Source organism: Mytilus californianus, unplaced genomic scaffold, assembly GCF_021869535.1.
Source record: "Mytilus californianus isolate M0D057914Y unplaced genomic scaffold, xbMytCali1.0.p SCAF_7, whole genome shotgun sequence".
NCBI lineage: Eukaryota > Metazoa > Mollusca > Bivalvia > Mytilida > Mytilidae > Mytilus > Mytilus californianus.
Genome location: NW_026262723.1, coordinates 108,715,020 through 108,735,616, shown reverse-complemented (window position 1 = coordinate 108,735,616; position 20,597 = coordinate 108,715,020). Strand labels below are relative to the sequence as shown.

General features: G+C 35.8%; 1 protein-coding gene across 3 annotated transcripts in view; it reads right to left on the bottom strand.

Annotated features, from left to right (window-relative positions):
• LOC127709817 (deleted in malignant brain tumors 1 protein-like) overlaps positions 1-20,597 on the bottom strand; it is a 127,522-nt gene that overhangs the window by 88,733 nt on the left and 18,192 nt on the right. The window lies entirely within an intron of this gene.

The window sequence follows — 20,597 nt, the reverse complement described above, 5'->3', positions numbered from 1 at the left end:
TCTGTCTTAAAGGATCCAATGCTAATACACAGACATAATAAATTGTAATGGGAAAGATCCAGTGCTAATACATAGACATAATAAATTGTAATGGGAAAGATCCAGTGCTAATACATAGACATAATAAATTGTAATGGGAAAGTTCCAATGCTAATACATAGACATGATAAATTGTAATGGGAAAGATCCAGTGCTAATACATAGACATAATAAATTGTAATGGGAAAGTTCCAATGCTAATACATAGACATGATAAATTGTAATGGGAAAGTTCCAACTCTTAGGGAGAAATTGATTGTTGCTGCATGTCTCAGTCACAGAGACATCCTCTACAGCTAGTAGTATTGGGTACAGTACTTGTATACAGAATAAACTCTCACTGTTACAGAGACATCCTCTACAGCTAGTAGTATTGGGTACAGTACTTATATACAGAATAAACTCTCACTGTTACAGAGACATCCTCCACAGCTAGTAGTATTGGGTACAGTACTTATATACAGAATAAACTCTCACTGTTACAGAGACATCCTCCACAGCTAGTAGTATTGGGTACAGTACTTATATACAGAATAAACTCTCACTGTTACAGAGAAATCCTCCACAGCTAGTAGTATTGGGTACAGTACTTATATACAGAATAAACTCTCACTGTTACAGAGAAATCCTCCACAGCTAGTAGTATTGGGTACAGTACTTATATACAGAATAAACTCTCACTGTTACAGAGAAATCCTCCACAGCTAGTAGTATTGGGTACAGTACTTATATACAGAATAAACTCTCACTGTTACAGAGAAATCCTCTACAGCTAGTAGTATTAGGTACAGTACTTATATACAGAATAAACTCTCACTGTTACAGAGAAATCCTCCACAGCTAGTAGTATTGGGTACAGTACTTATATACAGAATAAACTCTCACTGTTACAGAGAAATCCTCCACAGCTAGTAGTATTGGGTACAGTACTTATATACAGAATAAACTCTCACTGTTACAGAGAAATCCTCCACAGCTAGTAGTATTGGGTACAGTACTTATATACAGAATAAACTCTCACTGTTACAGAGACATCCTCCACAGCTAGTAGTATTGGGTACAGTACTTATATACAGAATAAACTCTCACTGTTACAGAGAAATCCTCCACAGCTAGTAGTATTGGGTACAGTACTTATATACAGAATAAACTCTCACTGTTACAGAGAAATCCTCCACAGCTAGTAGTATTGGGTACAGTACTTATATACAGAATAAACTCTCACTGTTACAGAGAAATCCTCCACAGCTAGTAGTATTGGGTACAGTACTTATATACAGAATAAACTCTCACTGTTACAGAGAAATCCTCTACAGCTAGTAGTATTGGGTACAGTACTTATATACAGAATAAACTCTCACTGTTACAGAGAAATCCTCCACAGCTAGTAGTATTGGGTACAGTACTTATATACAGAATAAACTCTCACTGTTACAGAGAAATCCTCCACAGCTAGTAGTATTGGGTACAGTACTTATATACAGAATAAACTCTCACTGTTACAGAGAAATCCTCCACAGCTAGTAGTATTGGGTACAGTACTTATATACAGAATAAACTCTCACTGTTACAGAGAAATCCTCCACAGCTAGTAGTATTGGGTACAGTACTTATATACAGAATAAACTCTCACTGTTACAGAGAAATCCTCCACAGCTAGTAGTATTGGGTACAGTACTTATATACAGAATAAACTCTCACTGTTACAGAGAAATCCTCCACAGCTAGTAGTATTGGGTACAGTACTTATATACAGAATAAACTCTCACTGTTACAGAGAAATCCTCCACAGCTAGTAGTATTGGGTACAGTACTTATATACAGAATAAACTCTCACTGTTACAGAGACATCCTCCACAGCTAGTAGTATTGGGTACAGTACTTATATACAGAATAAACTCTCACTGTTACAGAGACATCCTCCACAGCTAGTAGTATTGGGAACAGTACTTATATACAGAATAAACTCTCACTGTTACAGAGACATCCTCTACAGCTAGTAGTATTGGGTACAGTACTTATATACAGAATAAACTCTCACTGTTACAGAGACATCCTCTACAGCTAGTAGTATTGGGTACAGTACTTATATACAGAATAAACTCTCACTGTTACAGAGAAATCCTCCACAGCTAGTAGTATTGGGTACAGTACTTATATACAGAATAAACTCTCACTGTTACAGAGAAATCCTCCACAGCTAGTAGTATTGGGTACAGTACTTATATACAGAATAAACTCTCACTGTTACAGAGAAATCCTCCACAGCTAGTAGTATTGGGTACAGTACTTATATACAGAATAAACTCTCACTGTTACAGAGAATCACTGTTACAGAGAAATCCTCTACAGCTAGTAGTATTGGGTACAGTACTTATATACAGAATAAACTCTCACTGTTACAGAGAAATCCTCCACAGCTAGTAGTATTGGGTACAGTACTTATATACAGAATAAACTCTCACTGTTACAGAGAAATCCTCTACAGCTAGTAGTATTGGGTACAGTACTTATATACAGAATAAACTCTCACTGTTACAGAGAAATCCTCCACAGCTAGTAGTATTGGGTACAGTACTTATATACAGAATAAACTCTCACTGTTACAGAGAAATCCTCTACAGCTAGTAGTATTGGGTACAGTACTTATATACAGAATAAACTCTCACTGTTACAGAGAAATCCTCCACAGCTAGTAGTATTGGGTACAGTACTTATATACAGAATAAACTCTCACTGTTACAGAGAAATCCTCCACAGCTAGTAGTATTGGGTACAGTACTTATATACAGAATAAACTCTCACTGTTACAGAGAAATCCTCCACAGCTAGTAGTATTGGGTACAGTACTTATATACAGAATAAACTCTCACTGTTACAGAGAAATCCTCCACAGCTAGTAGTATTGGGTACAGTACTTATATACAGAATAAACTCTCACTGTTACAGAGAAATCCTCCACAGCTAGTAGTATTGGGTACAGTACTTATATACAGAATAAACTCTCACTGTTACAGAGACATCCTCCACAGCTAGTAGTATTGGGTACAGTACTTATATACAGAATAAACTCTCACTGTTACAGAGAAATCCTCCACAGCTAGTAGTATTGGGTACAGTACTTATATACAGAATAAACTCTCACTGTTACAGAGACATCATCCACAGCTAGTAGTATTGGGTACAGTACTTATATACAGAATAAACTCTCACTGTTACAGAGACATCCTCTACAGCTAGTAGTATTGGGTACAGTACTTATATACAGAATAAACTCTCACTGTTACAGAGACATCCTCCACAGCTAGTAGTATTGGGTACAGTACTTATATACAGAATAAACTCTCACTGTTACAGAGAAATCCTCCACAGCTAGTAGTATTGGGTACAGTACTTATATACAGAATAAACTCTCACTGTTACAGAGAAATCCTCCACAGCTAGTAGTATTGGGTACAGTACTTATATACAGAATAAACTCTCACTGTTACAGAGAAATCCTCCACAGCTAGTAGTATTGGGTACAGTACTTATATACAGAATAAACTCTCACTGTTACAGAGACATCCTCCACAGCTAGTAGTATTGGGTACAGTACTTATATACAGAATAAACTCTCACTGTTACAGAGACATCCTCCACAGCTAGTAGTATTGGGTACAGTACTTATATACAGAATAAACTCTCACTGTTACAGAGACATCCTCCACAGCTAGTAGTATTGGGTACAGTACTTATATACAGAATAAACTCTCACTGTTACAGAGAATCACTGTTACAGAGAAATCCTCTACAGCTAGTAGAATTGGGTACAGTACTTATATACAGAATAAACTCTCACTGTTACAGAGAAATCCTCTACAGCTAGTAGTATTGGGTACAGTACTTATATACAGAATAAACTCTCACTGTTACAGAGAAATCCTCCACAGCTAGTAGTATTGGGTACAGTACTTATATACAGAATAAACTCTCACTGTTACAGAGAAATCCTCCACAGCTAGTAGTATTGGGTACAGTACTTATATACAGAATAAACTCTCACTGTTACAGAGAAATCCTCCACAGCTAGTAGTATTGGGTACAGTACTTATATACAGAATAAACTCTCACTGTTACAGAGAAATCCTCTACAGCTAGTAGTATTGGGTACAGTACTTATATACAGAATAAACTCTCACAGTTACAGAGAAATCCTCCACAGCTAGTAGTATTGGGTACAGTACTTATATACAGAATAAACTCTCACTGTTACAGAGAAATCCTCTACAGCTAGTAGTATTGGGTACAGTACTTATATACAGAATAAACTCTCACTGTTACAGAGAAATCCTCCACAGCTAGTAGTATTGGGTACAGTACTTATATACAGAATAAACTCTCACTGTTACAGAGAAATCCTCCACAGCTAGTAGTATTGGGTACAGTACTTATATACAGAATAAACTCTCACTGTTACAGAGAAATCCTCTACAGCTAGTAGTATTGGGTACAGTACTTATATACAGAATAAACTCTCACTGTTACAGAGAAATCCTCCACAGCTAGTAGTATTGGGTACAGTACTTATATACAGAATAAACTCTCACTGTTACAGAGAAATCCTCCACAGCTAGTAGTATTGGGTACAGTACTTATATACAGAATAAACTCTCACTGTTACAGAGAAATCCTCCACAGCTAGTAGTATTGGGTACAGTACTTATATACAGAATAAACTCTCACTGTTACAGAGAAATCCTCCACAGCTAGTAGTATTGGGTACAGTACTTATATACAGAATAAACTCTCACTGTTACAGAGAAATCCTCCACAGCTAGTAGTATTGGGTACAGTACTTATATACAGAATAAACTCTCACTGTTACAGAGAAATCCTCCACAGCTAGTAGTATTGGGTACAGTACTTATATACAGAATAAACTCTCACTGTTACAGAGACATCCTCCACAGCTAGTAGTATTGGGAACAGTACTTATATACAGAATAAACTCTCACTGTTACAGAGACATCCTCTACAGCGAGTAGTATTGGGTACAGTACTTATATACAGAATAAACTCTCACTGTTACAGAGACATCCTCTACAGCTAGTAGTATTGGGTACAGTACTTATATACAGAATAAACTCTCACTGTTACAGAGAAATCCTCCACAGCTAGTAGTATTGGGTACAGTACTTATATACAGAATAAACTCTCACTGTTACAGAGAAATCCTCCACAGCTAGTAGTATTGGGTACAGTACTTATATACAGAATAAACTCTCACTGTTACAGAGAAATCCTCCACAGCTAGTAGTATTGGGTACAGTACTTATATACAGAATAAACTCTCACTGTTACAGAGAATCACTGTTACAGAGAAATCCTCTACAGCTAGTAGTATTGGGTACAGTACTTATATACAGAATAAACTCTCACTGTTACAGAGAAATCCTCCACAGCTAGTAGTATTGGGTACAGTACTTATATACAGAATAAACTCTCACTGTTACAGAGAAATCCTCTACAGCTAGTAGTATTGGGTACAGTACTTATATACAGAATAAACTCTCACTGTTACAGAGAAATCCTCCACAGCTAGTAGTATTGGGTACAGTACTTATATACAGAATAAACTCTCACTGTTACAGAGAAATCCTCTACAGCTAGTAGTATTGGGTACAGTACTTATATACAGAATAAACTCTCACTGTTACAGAGAAATCCTCCACAGCTAGTAGTATTGGGTACAGTACTTATATACAGAATAAACTCTCACTGTTACAGAGAAATCCTCCACAGCTAGTAGTATTGGGTACAGTACTTATATACAGAATAAACTCTCACTGTTACAGAGAAATCCTCCACAGCTAGTAGTATTGGGTACAGTACTTATATACAGAATAAACTCTCACTGTTACAGAGAAATCCTCCACAGCTAGTAGTATTGGGTACAGTACTTATATACAGAATAAACTCTCACTGTTACAGAGAAATCCTCCACAGCTAGTAGTATTGGGTACAGTACTTATATACAGAATAAACTCTCACTGTTACAGAGAAATCCTCCACAGCTAGTAGTATTGGGTACAGTACTTATATACAGAATAAACTCTCACTGTTACAGAGACATCCTCCACAGCTAGTAGTATTGGGAACAGTACTTATATACAGAATAAACTCTCACTGTTACAGAGACATCCTCTACAGCTAGTAGTATTGGGTACAGTACTTATATACAGAATAAACTCTCACTGTTACAGAGACATCCTCTACAGCTAGTAGTATTGGGTACAGTACTTATATACAGAATAAACTCTCACTGTTACAGAGAAATCCTCCACAGCTAGTAGTATTGGGTACAGTACTTATATACAGAATAAACTCTCACTGTTACAGAGAAATCCTCCACAGCTAGTAGTATTGGGTACAGTACTTATATACAGAATAAACTCTCACTGTTACAGAGAAATCCTCCACAGCTAGTAGTATTGGGTACAGTACTTATATACAGAATAAACTCTCACTGTTACAGAGAAATCCTCCACAGCTAGTAGTATTGGGTACAGTACTTATATACAGAATAAACTCTCACTGTTACAGAGAAATCCTCCACAGCTAGTAGTATTGGGTACAGTACTTATATACAGAATAAACTCTCACTGTTACAGAGACATCCTCCACAGCTAGTAGTATTGGGTACAGTACTTATATACAGAATAAACTCTCACTGTTACAGAGACATCCTCCACAGCTAGTAGTATTGGGTACAGTACTTATATACAGAATAAACTCTCACTGTTACAGAGACATCCTCCACAGCTAGTAGTATTGGGTACAGTACTTATATACAGAATAAACTCTCACTGTTACAGAGAATCACTGTTACAGAGAAATCCTCTACAGCTAGTAGAATTGGGTACAGTACTTATATACAGAATAAACTCTCACTGTTACAGAGAAATCCTCTACAGCTAGTAGTATTGGGTACAGTACTTATATACAGAATAAACTCTCACTGTTACAGAGAAATCCTCCACAGCTAGTAGTATTGGGTACAGTACTTATATACAGAATAAACTCTCACTGTTACAGAGAAATCCTCCACAGCTAGTAGTATTGGGTACAGTACTTATATACAGAATAAACTCTCACTGTTACAGAGAAATCCTCCACAGCTAGTAGTATTGGGTACAGTACTTATATACAGAATAAACTCTCACTGTTACAGAGAAATCCTCTACAGCTAGTAGTATTGGGTACAGTACTTATATACAGAATAAACTCTCACAGTTACAGAGAAATCCTCCACAGCTAGTAGTATTGGGTACAGTACTTATATACAGAATAAACTCTCACTGTTACAGAGAAATCCTCTACAGCTAGTAGTATTGGGTACAGTACTTATATACAGAATAAACTCTCACTGTTACAGAGAAATCCTCCACAGCTAGTAGTATTGGGTACAGTACTTATATACAGAATAAACTCTCACTGTTACAGAGAAATCCTCCACAGCTAGTAGTATTGGGTACAGTACTTATATACAGAATAAACTCTCACTGTTACAGAGAAATCCTCTACAGCTAGTAGTATTGGGTACAGTACTTATATACAGAATAAACTCTCACTGTTACAGAGAAATCCTCCACAGCTAGTAGTATTGGGTACAGTACTTATATACAGAATAAACTCTCACTGTTACAGAGAAATCCTCCACAGCTAGTAGTATTGGGTACAGTACTTATATACAGAATAAACTCTCACTGTTACAGAGAAATCCTCCACAGCTAGTAGTATTGGGTACAGTACTTATATACAGAATAAACTCTCACTGTTACAGAGAAATCCTCCACAGCTAGTAGTATTGGGTACAGTACTTATATACAGAATAAACTCTCACTGTTACAGAGAAATCCTCCACAGCTAGTAGTATTGGGTACAGTACTTATATACAGAATAAACTCTCACTGTTACAGAGAAATCCTCCACAGCTAGTAGTATTGGGTACAGTACTTATATACAGAATAAACTCTCACTGTTACAGAGACATCCTCCACAGCTAGTAGTATTGGGAACAGTACTTATATACAGAATAAACTCTCACTGTTACAGAGACATCCTCTACAGCTAGTAGTATTGGGTACAGTACTTATATACAGAATAAACTCTCACTGTTACAGAGACATCCTCTACAGCTAGTAGTATTGGGTACAGTACTTATATACAGAATAAACTCTCACTGTTACAGAGAAATCCTCCACAGCTAGTAGTATTGGGTACAGTACTTATATACAGAATAAACTCTCACTGTTACAGAGAAATCCTCCACAGCTAGTAGTATTGGGTACAGTACTTATATACAGAATAAACTCTCACTGTTACAGAGAAATCCTCCACAGCTAGTAGTATTGGGTACAGTACTTATATACAGAATAAACTCTCACTGTTACAGAGAATCACTGTTACAGAGAAATCCTCTACAGCTAGTAGTATTGGGTACAGTACTTATATACAGAATAAACTCTCACTGTTACAGAGAAATCCTCCACAGCTAGTAGTATTGGGTACAGTACTTATATACAGAATAAACTCTCACTGTTACAGAGAAATCCTCTACAGCTAGTAGTATTGGGTACAGTACTTATATACAGAATAAACTCTCACTGTTACAGAGAAATCCTCCACAGCTAGTAGTATTGGGTACAGTACTTATATACAGAATAAACTCTCACTGTTACAGAGAAATCCTCTACAGCTAGTAGTATTGGGTACAGTACTTATATACAGAATAAACTCTCACTGTTACAGAGAAATCCTCCACAGCTAGTAGTATTGGGTACAGTACTTATATACAGAATAAACTCTCACTGTTACAGAGAAATCCTCCACAGCTAGTAGTATTGGGTACAGTACTTATATACAGAATAAACTTTTACTGTTACAGAGAAATCCTCCACAGCTAGTAGTATTGGGTACAGTACTTATATACAGAATAAACTCTCACTGTTACAGAGAAATCCTCCACAGCTAGTAGTATTGGGTACAGTACTTATATACAGAATAAACTCTCACTGTTACAGAGAAATCCTCCACAGCTAGTAGTATTGGGTACAGTACTTATATACAGAATAAACTCTCACTGTTACAGAGACATCCTCCACAGCTAGTAGTATTGGGTACAGTACTTATATACAGAATAAACTCTCACTGTTACAGAGAAATCCTCCACAGCTAGTAGTATTGGGTACAGTACTTATATACAGAATAAACTCTCACTGTTACAGAGACATCCTCCACAGCTAGTAGTATTGGGTACAGTACTTATATACAGAATAAACTCTCACTGTTACAGAGACATCCTCTACAGCTAGTAGTATTGGGTACAGTACTTATATACAGAATAAACTCTCACTGTTACAGAGACATCCTCCACAGCTAGTAGTATTGGGTACAGTACTTATATACAGAATAAACTCTCACTGTTACAGAGAAATCCTCCACAGCTAGTAGTATTGGGTACAGTACTTATATACAGAATAAACTCTCACTGTTACAGAGAAATCCTCCACAGATAGTAGTATTGGGTACAGTACTTATATACAGAATAAACTCTCACTGTTACAGAGAAATCCTCCACAGCTAGTAGTATTGGGTACAGTACTTATATACAGAATAAACTCTCACTGTTACAGAGACATCCTCCACAGCTAGTAGTATTGGGTACAGTACTTATATACAGAATAAACTCTCACTGTTACAGAGACATCCTCCACAGCTAGTAGTATTGGGTACAGTACTTATATACAGAATAAACTCTCACTGTTACAGAGACATCCTCCACAGCTAGTAGTATTGGGTACAGTACTTATATACAGAATAAACTCTCACTGTTACAGAGAATCACTGTTACAGAGAAATCCTCTACAGCTAGTAGTATTGGGTACAGTACTTATATACAGAATAAACTCTCACTGTTACAGAGAAATCCTCTACAGCTAGTAGTATTGGGTACAGTACTTATATACAGAATAAACTCTCACTGTTACAGAGAAATCCTCCACAGCTAGTAGTATTGGGTACAGTACTTATATACAGAATAAACTCTCACTGTTACAGAGAAATCCTCCACAGCTAGTAGTATTGGGTACAGTACTTATATACAGAATAAACTCTCACTGTTACAGAGAAATCCTCCACAGCTAGTAGTATTGGGTACAGTACTTATATACAGAATAAACTCTCACTGTTACAGAGAAATCCTCTACAGCTAGTAGTATTGGGTACAGTACTTATATACAGAATAAACTCTCACTGTTACAGAGAAATCCTCCACAGCTAGTAGTATTGGGTACAGTACTTATATACAGAATAAACTCTCACTGTTACAGAGAAATCCTCTACAGCTAGTAGTATTGGGTACAGTACTTATATACAGAATAAACTCTCACTGTTACAGAGAAATCCTCCACAGCTAGTAGTATTGGGTACAGTACTTATATACAGAATAAACTCTCACTGTTACAGAGACATCCTCCACAGCTAGTAGTATTGGGTACAGTACTTATATACAGAATAAACTCTCACTGTTACAGAGAAATCCTCTACAGCTAGTAGTATTGGGTACAGTACTTATATACAGAATAAACTCTCACTGTTACAGAGAAATCCTCCACAGCTAGTAGTATTGGGTACAGTACTTATATACAGAATAAACTCTCACTGTTACAGAGAAATCCTCCACAGCTAGTAGTATTGGGTACAGTACTTATATACAGAATAAACTCTCACTGTTACAGAGAATCACTGTTACAGAGAAATCCTCTACAGCTAGTAGTATTGGGTACAGTACTTATATACAGAATAAACTCTCACTGTTACAGAGAAATCCTCCACAGCTAGTAGTATTGGGTACAGTACTTATATACAGAATAAACTCTCACTGTTACAGAGAAATCCTCCACAGCTAGTAGTATTGGGTACAGTACTTATATACAGAATAAACTCTCACTGTTACAGAGAAATCCTCCACAGCTAGTAGTATTGGGTACAGTACTTATATACAGAATAAACTCTCACTGTTACAGAGAAATCCTCCACAGCTAGTAGTATTGGGTACAGTACTTATATACAGAATAAACTCTCACTGTTACAGAGAAATCCTCCACAGCTAGTAGTATTGGGTACAGTACTTATATACAGAATAAACTCTCACTGTTACAGAGAAATCCTCCACAGCTAGTAGTATTGGGTACAGTACTTATATACAGAATAAACTCTCACTGTTACAGAGACATCCTCTACAGCTAGTAGTATTGGGTACAGTACTTATATACAGAATAAACTCTCACTGTTACAGAGAAATCCTCCACAGCTAGTAGTATTGGGTACAGTACTTATATACAGAATAAACTCTCACTGTTACAGAGAAATCCTCCACAGCTAGTAGTATTGGGTACAGTACTTATATACAGAATAAACTCTCACTGTTACAGAGAAATCCTCCACAGCTAGTAGTATTGGGTACAGTACTTATATACAGAATAAACTCTCACTGTTACAGAGAAATCCTCTACAGCTAGTAGTATTGGGTACAGTACTTATATACAGAATAAACTCTCACTGTTACAGAGAAATCCTCCACAGCTAGTAGTATTGGGTACAGTACTTATATACAGAATAAACTCTCACTGTTACAGAGAAATCCTCCACAGCTAGTAGTATTGGGTACAGTACTTATATACAGAATAAACTCTCACTGTTACAGAGAAATCCTCTACAGCTAGTAGTATTGGGTACAGTACTTATATACAGAATAAACTCTCACTGTTACAGAGAAATCCTCCACAGCTAGTAGTATTGGGTACAGTACTTATATACAGAATAAACTCTCACTGTTACAGAGAAATCCTCCACAGCTAGTAGTATTGGGTACAGTACTTATATACAGAATAAACTCTCACTGTTACAGAGAAATCCTCCACAGCTAGTAGTATTGGGTACAGTACTTATATACAGAATAAACTCTCACTGTTACAGAGAAATCCTCTACAGCTAGTAGTATTGGGTACAGTACTTATATACAGAATAAACTCTCACTGTTACAGAGAAATCCTCCACAGCTAGTAGTATTGGGGACAGTACTTATATACAGAATAAACTCTCACTGTTACAGAGAAATCCTCCACAGCTAGTAGTATTGGGTACAGTACTTATATACAGAATAAACTCTCACTGTTACAGAGAAATCCTCCACAGCTAGTAGTATTGGGTACAGTACTTATATACAGAATAAACTCTCACTGTTACAGAGAAATCCTCCACAGCTAGTAGTATTGGGTACAGTACTTATATACAGAATAAACTCTCACTGTTACAGAGAAATCCTCTACAGCTAGTAGTATTGGGTACAGTACTTATATACAGAATAAACTCTCACTGTTACAGAGAAATCCTCCACAGCTAGTAGTATTGGGTACAGTACTTATATACAGAATAAACTCTCACTGTTACAGAGAAATCCTCCACACAGCTAGTAGTATTGGGTACAGTTCTTATATACAGAATAAACTCTCACTGTTACAGAGACATCCTCCACAGCTAGTAGTATTGGGTACAGTACTTATATACAGAATAAACTCTCACTGTTACAGAGAAATCCTCCACAGCTAGTAGTATTGGGTACAGTACTTATATACAGAATAAACTCTCACTGTTACAGAGAAATCCTCCACAGCTAGTAGTATTGGGTACAGTACTTATATACAGAATAAACTCTCACTGTTACAGAGAAATCCTCCACAGCTAGTAGTATTGGGTACAGTACTTATATACAGAATAAACTCTCACTGTTACAGAGAAATTCACCACAGCTAGTAGTATTGGGTACAGTACTTATAAACAGAATAAACTCTTACTGTTACAGAGAAATCCTCCACAGCTAGTAGTATTGGGTACAGTACTTATATACAGAATAAACTCTCACTGTTACAGAGAAATCCTCTACAGCTAGTAGTATTGGGTACAGTACTTATATACAGAATAAACTCTCACTGTTACAGAGAAATCCTCTACAGCTAGTAGTATTGGGTACAGTACTTATATACAGAATAAACTCTCACTGTTACAGAGAAATCCTCTACAGCTAGTAGTATTGGGTACAGTACTTATATACAGAATAAACTCTCACTGTTACAGAGACATCCTCCACAGCTAGTAGTATTGGGTACAGTACTTATATACAGAATAAACTCTCACTGTTACAGAGAAATCCTCCACAGCTAGTAGTATTGGGTACAGTACTTATATACAGAATAAACTCTCACTGTTACAGAGACATCCTCCACAGCTAGTAGTATTGGGTACAGTACTTATATACAGAATAAACTCTCACTGTTACAGAGAATCACTGTTACAGAGAAATCCTCTACAGCTAGTAGTATTGGGTACAGTACTTATATACAGAATAAACTCTCACTATTACAGAGAAATCCTCTACAGCTAGTAGTATTGGGTACAGTACTTATATACAGAATAAACTCTCACTGTTACAGAGAAATCCTCCACAGCTAGTAGTATTGGGTACAGTACTTATATACAGAATAAACTCTCACTGTTACAGAGAAATCCTCTACAGCTAGTAGTATTGGGTACAGTACTTATATACAGAATAAACTCTCACTGTTACAGAGAAATCCTCCACAGCTAGTAGTATTGGGTACAGTACTTATATACAGAATAAACTCTCACTGTTACAGAGAAATCCTCCACAGCTAGTAGTATTGGGTACAGTACTTATATACAGAATAAACTCTCACTGTTACAGAGAAATCCTCTACAGCTAGTAGTATTGGGTACAGTACTTATATACAGAATAAACTCTCACTGTTACAGAGAAATCCTCCACAGCTAGTAGTATTGGGTACAGTACTTATATACAGAATAAACTCTCACTGTTACAGAGAAATCCTCTACAGCTAGTAGTATTGGGTCCAGTACTTATATACAGAATAAACTCTCACTGTTACAGAGAAATCCTCCACAGCTAGTAGTATTGGGTACAGTACTTATATACAGAATAAACTCTCACTGTTACAGAGAAATCCTCCACAGCTAGTAGTATTGGGTACAGTACTTATATACAGAATAAACTCTCACTGTTACAGAGAAATCCTCTACAGCTAGTAGTATTGGGTACAGTACTTATATACAGAATAAACTCTCACTGTTACAGAGAAATCCTCCACAGCTAGTAGTATTGGGTACAGTACTTATATACAGAATAAACTCTCACTGTTACAGAGAAATCCTCCACAGCTAGTAGTATTGGGTACAGTACTTATATACAGAATAAACTCTCACTGTTACAGAGAATCACTGTTACAGAGAAATCCTCTACAGCTAGTAGTATTGGGTACAGTACTTATATACAGAATAAACTCTCACTGTTACAGAGAAATCCTCCAAAGCTAGTAGTATTGGGTACAGTACTTATATACAGAATAAACTCTCACTGTTACAGAGAAATCCTCCACAGCTAGTAGTATTGGGTACAGTACTTATATACAGAATAAACTCTCACTGTTACAGAGAAATCCTCCACAGCTAGTAGTATTGGGTACAGTACTTATATACAGAATAAACTCTCACTGTTACAGAGAAATCCTCTACAGCTAGTAGTATTGGGTACAGTACTTATATACAGAATAAACTCTCACTGTTACAGAGAAATCCTCCACAGCTAGTAGTATTGGGTACAGTACTTATATACAGAATAAACTCTCACTGTTACAGAGACATCCTCTACAGCTAGTAGTATTGGGTACAGTACTTATATACAGAATAAACTCTCACTGTTACAGAGACATCCTCTACAGCTAGTAGTATTGGGTACAGTACTTATATACAGAATAAACTCTCACTGTTACAGAGAAATCCTCCACAGCTAGTAGTATTGGGTACAGTACTTATATACAGAATAAACTCTCACTGTTACAGAGAAATCCTCCACAGCTAGTAGTATTGGGTACAGTACTTATATACAGAATAAACTCTCACTGTTACAGAGAAATCCTCCACAGCTAGTAGTATTGGGTACAGTACTTATATACAGAATAAACTCTCACTGTTACAGAGAAATCCTCCACAGCTAGTAGTATTGGGTACAGTACTTATATACAGAATAAACTCTCACTGTTACAGAGAAATCCTCTACAGCTAGTAGTATTGGGTACAGTACTTATATACAGAATAAACTCTCACTGTTACAGAGAAATCCTCCACAGCTAGTAGTATTGGGTACAGTACTTATATACAGAATAAACTCTCACTGTTACAGAGAAATCCTCCACAGCTAGTAGTATTGGGTACAGTACTTATATACAGAATAAACTCTCACTGTTACAGAGAAATCCTCTACAGCTAGTAGTATTGGGTACAGTACTTATATACAGAATAAACTCTCACTGTTACAGAGAAATCCTCCACAGCTAGTAGTATTGGGTACAGTACTTATATACAGAATAAACTCTCACTGTTACAGAGAAATCCTCCACAGCTAGTAGTATTGGGTACAGTACTTATATACAGAATAAACTCTCACTGTTACAGAGAAATCCTCCACAGCTAGTAGTATTGGGTACAGTACTTATATACAGAATAAACTCTCACTGTTACAGAGAAATCCTCCACAGCTAGTAGTATTGGGTACAGTACTTATATACAGAATAAACTCTCACTGTTACAGAGAAATCCTCCACAGCTAGTAGTATTGGGTACAGTACTTATATACAGAATAAACTCTCACTGTTACAGAGAAATCCTCCACAGCTAGTAGTATTGGGTACAGTACTTATATACAGAATAAACTCTCACTGTTACAGAGAAATCCTCCACAGCTAGTAGTATTGGGTACAGTACTTATATACAGAATAAACTCTCACTGTTACAGAGAAATCCTCTACAGCTAGTAGTATTGGGTACAGTACTTATATACAGAATAAACTCTCACTGTTACAGAGAAATCCTCCACAGCTAGTAGTATTGGGTACAGTACTTATATACAGAATAAACTCTCACTGTTACAGAGAAATCCTCCACAGCTAGTAGTATTGGGTACAGTACTTATATACAGAATAAACTCTCACTGTTACAGAGAAATCCTCCACAGCTAGTAGTATTGGGTACAGTACTTATATACAGAATAAACTCTCACTGTTACAGAGAAATCCTCTACAGCTAGTAGTATTGGGTACAGTACTTATATACAGAATAAACTCTCACTGTTACAGAGAAATCCTCCACAGCTAGTAGTATTGGGTACAGTACTTATATACAGAATAAACTCTCACTGTTACAGAGAAATCCTCTACAGCTAGTAGTATTGGGTACAGTACTTATATACAGAATAAACTCTCACTGTTACAGAGAAATCCTCCACAGCTAGTAGTATTGGGTACAGTACTTATATACAGAATAAACTCTCACTGTTACAGAGAAATCCTCCACAGCTAGTAGTATTGGGTACAGTACTTATATACAGAATAAACTCTCACTGTTACAGAGAATCACTGTTACAGAGAAATCCTCTACAGCTAGTAGTATTGGGTACAGTACTTATATACAGAATAAACTCTCACTGTTACAGAGAAATCCTCCACAGCTAGTAGTATTGGGTACAGTACTTATATACAGAATAAACTCTCACTGTTACAGAGAAATCCTCCACAGCTAGTAGTATTGGGTACAGTACTTATATACAGAATAAACTCTCACTGTTACAGAGAAATCCTCCACAGCTAGTAGTATTGGGTACAGTACTTATATACAGAATAAACTCTCACTGTTACAGAGAAATCCTCCACAGCTAGTAGTATTGGGTACAGTACTTATATACAGAATAAACTCTCACTGTTACAGAGAAATCCTCCACAGCTAGTAGTATTGGGTACAGTACTTATATACAGAATAAACTCTCACTGTTACAGAGAAATCCTCCACAGCTAGTAGTATTGGGTACAGTACTTATATACAGAATAAACTCTCACTGTTACAGAGACATCCTCTACAGCTAGTAGTATTGGGTACAGTACTTATATACAGAATAAACTCTCACTGTTACAGAGAAATCCTCCACAGCTAGTAGTATTGGGTACAGTACTTATATACAGAATAAACTCTCACTGTTACAGAGAAATCCTCCACAGCTAGTAGTATTGGGTACAGTACTTATATACAGAATAAACTCTCACTGTTACAGAGAAATCCTCCACAGCTAGTAGTATTGGGTACAGTACTTATATACAGAATAAACTCTCACTGTTACAGAGAAATCCTCCACAGCTAGTAGTATTGGGTACAGTACTTATATACAGAATAAACTCTCACTGTTACAGAGAAATCCTCCACAGCTAGTAGTATTGGGTACAGTACTTATATACAGAATAAACTCTCACTGTTACCAACATTGATTGATTTTTGGTTTTAAAAGCAACTTTCAGCACTATTGCTATATTGTGGAGGCCAGTTTTTATAAGTGGAGAAAACTGGATTTCCATGGAGAACCATGAATTGTGGTAGGAAAACTGGTAATCCAAGTCAATTAAGATCACAGTCAAATGCATCTGCCAATTGTTGGGTTCATTGACTTACAACCTCAGTATTGACAATCTAGTGACACAGTAATTTAACTACTTAGACTACTCCATCACGGAGGCCGTTCTCAAGAAATATGATACCCAGTTGAAGTTTGAACCTTGAACTGTTAGAAGAAATTTGATCCAATGTTAGTATTAAGTAGAATGCTTAGTTAGAAAAACATATTAATGTCTGTATCAATAAATTAAAAAATATGGGATAGCTTTCAGTAACTGAGAGCATGACATTGTATCATTTAATTTAACAGAAGTGTATGATGTATATCAATTCATCGATGACAAAAAATCCCCACCAGCATTTGACTGATCCAAAGCAAAGGTACAGTCAATGACTGTGCTTTTATTGCTGTTTTACATTTCAAAATCAGAGGTTTGAGTAAAAGAAAACTAGTTAAATCCTGTCACATCTTTTAAGTCAGAGATTGTCTTGATATATATTGTAGTGGTCTTTTTGTCTTTTAAACCATTAAGGTGATCTTTAATAAAATTTGTTCAGACTTTTTATTTTTCTCATTAATTTTCACTACATCAACTATTTGAAATCTGTGTTATACAAATTCTCATTTAAGAAACTTCATAATAACGATGACATATCTATATTTTTACAATGATGTATATATCTTTATATTTAATTTCAAGATTGTGCAGAATGTTTCAACTGTTTCATGGTCCTCTGCATGTCTTCTGTCTTCCTCAGGCTGCATCTTAGTACCTAGAACAAGTTTTGATGAGCACTATATATTTAGGGAGCATTATATAGTGATCACCAAACTCTAATTGGTGAGTTTGTGGTGCTATAAAGTTGCTGTCTCACAGTCTGTGCCAAAAACGTTTCATAGGGCTAGTGGAATAAAAAAAAAACTAGCCTGAAGTGATGTGTTCTAGACCTAAAAGAATCTGTGTCACTGGCATGCCCCCTTGAAAATTTTGGAAAATTAGATGTAAAATCCTGCATTCTGAGGTTACATTTTTGTTTCTAAAAGTGTATATAACTTATCAAAAAAGCAAAATTTTTCTCCAGGTCAGATGAAAAATTCTCCTTTCCTACAATACTAAAAACCTTCTCAGAACTGTTGACAAGGCTGTTCAAGACTCTTTTCTTTGAATTCAAGACATACATGTACATGTAAATTAAATGTATATAAAATCTTTGCTACATTTTTAAATTAATTTCTCATTCAAATTTGACTTAGATCATCCTTTCTGCTGCAGACAAAGAAAAAAAGAAAGCTCATATCAATCATTCAAAATTTTATTCCTTATAATTGTTCATAATAACAAATCGTCTAAAATACACAAGATGTCAAGCAGACAGTTACGAATTAATGTCTTCCAACTCAAAATTATTTGGAAATTTTAGATTTCCTGTTGTCATGTTTGTGAATATATTTCATTTGTTCAATACAACAAAAATCAATCAATGATTACCAAAATTTTACATTTTTGAAAACATGTGTAACTGACTGTTTTTCGGGCAATTTATCTTAATTTTGGACAATTGGTAATTAGGAAGACCTTAAAAACTGGTTTACAGTATCATTACAAAGAAGGGAGTATCAGTTTATTGATATTGATGGTGTGACATTCTGCAGTTATGATAAAGATTAAAAAAGTTCACACGGATATGCACTAGACCTGTAAGACTATCGGCAGTACGCGTTCACTCGTCCGAGATAATTTTAACTAGACAGGGGTTTCTGGCTACTGATTAACGTCACAGACTGGTCTCATCTGGGGGGGGGGGGGGGGGGGATAAAATGTTTCATGTTTTCTATATACAACAAAATCATCGAAAAAAAAGTTAATTTTTCAAAAAAATTCCACCTACTGTTAGCTTGATTTTTCTTCTTTTAGTTGCTCTTACTTAACCGAATACCAGAATGTCCTACTACAGAGTAAGCAACCTGTCGAAAAATGTTATACTCTCTGTCTCGGATTAAAATATCAGTAATATGAAAATAATCTATTACTTTTTTAAGGCAAAAATGTATATATAAAAATGGGCTTATACTCAAATTTATTTTCATCAGATTATAACATTCTAGAAAAAATAAAATCGCAGTATTTTTTAAGAGTTATTTGGTTCACTTAGTATGGTGGGCAGGGACTTTCTATACTAACGGGACTTGTCTCTATTGATTTTAATTAAATAACTACGCCTGACATATAAAGCTACCACCCAACAACAAACTTAGTTTACCTCTGATATACGAAGCTAGTAGTTATTTGCGTATTTCAAAGTACATTGTAATTTAATATTTTTTAATATAAAATCTGATAATAGCCATTTACCATGACAAAAAATATAAGATTTTAAAAGAATGTTAAATTATTAAACTGAGACATATCGTTTTGAAGAACACTCCAGTCGTGCTGGGAACAGTATATCTAACGGGAAATGAATCTGATAGGCTTTTCAGTATAAAATTGATAAAATCTCGGACTCCTCGAGACTTCGCGAGATTTATGGATTTTGGTGGCGTCTGACTGATTAACTATCGGAACTGCTCAATAAAGTAACCACATAATTCTAATCGTAAATAAATCCAAGTTTTATCATAAAATAGATATATTTTGTCATATAAAATGACCAAAATAAGCGCGATTTATTTCATGTGAAGTGTTCTATAATGTTTTTGAATTTGGGAATGCAATCGGCGCCATTTGTTTATTATCCTGTTTGCATTCTGTACCATTCTGTGATAAAATGAATGCGATTATAACAAATTTGAAGTGACAGAATACAAGTTCCATACACTGACATCACTGTAAAACTAGTTTGAATGACATTTTATTGATATTATCAGAAATTATTAGGATAATAGAGAGTACGTTTTTAACACATGTCCTTTTCCATATCGTATCTTTATTACCTATGACACGACGATAAAATTGGCTACAATTAGGTAGTGTCAAGTCCTG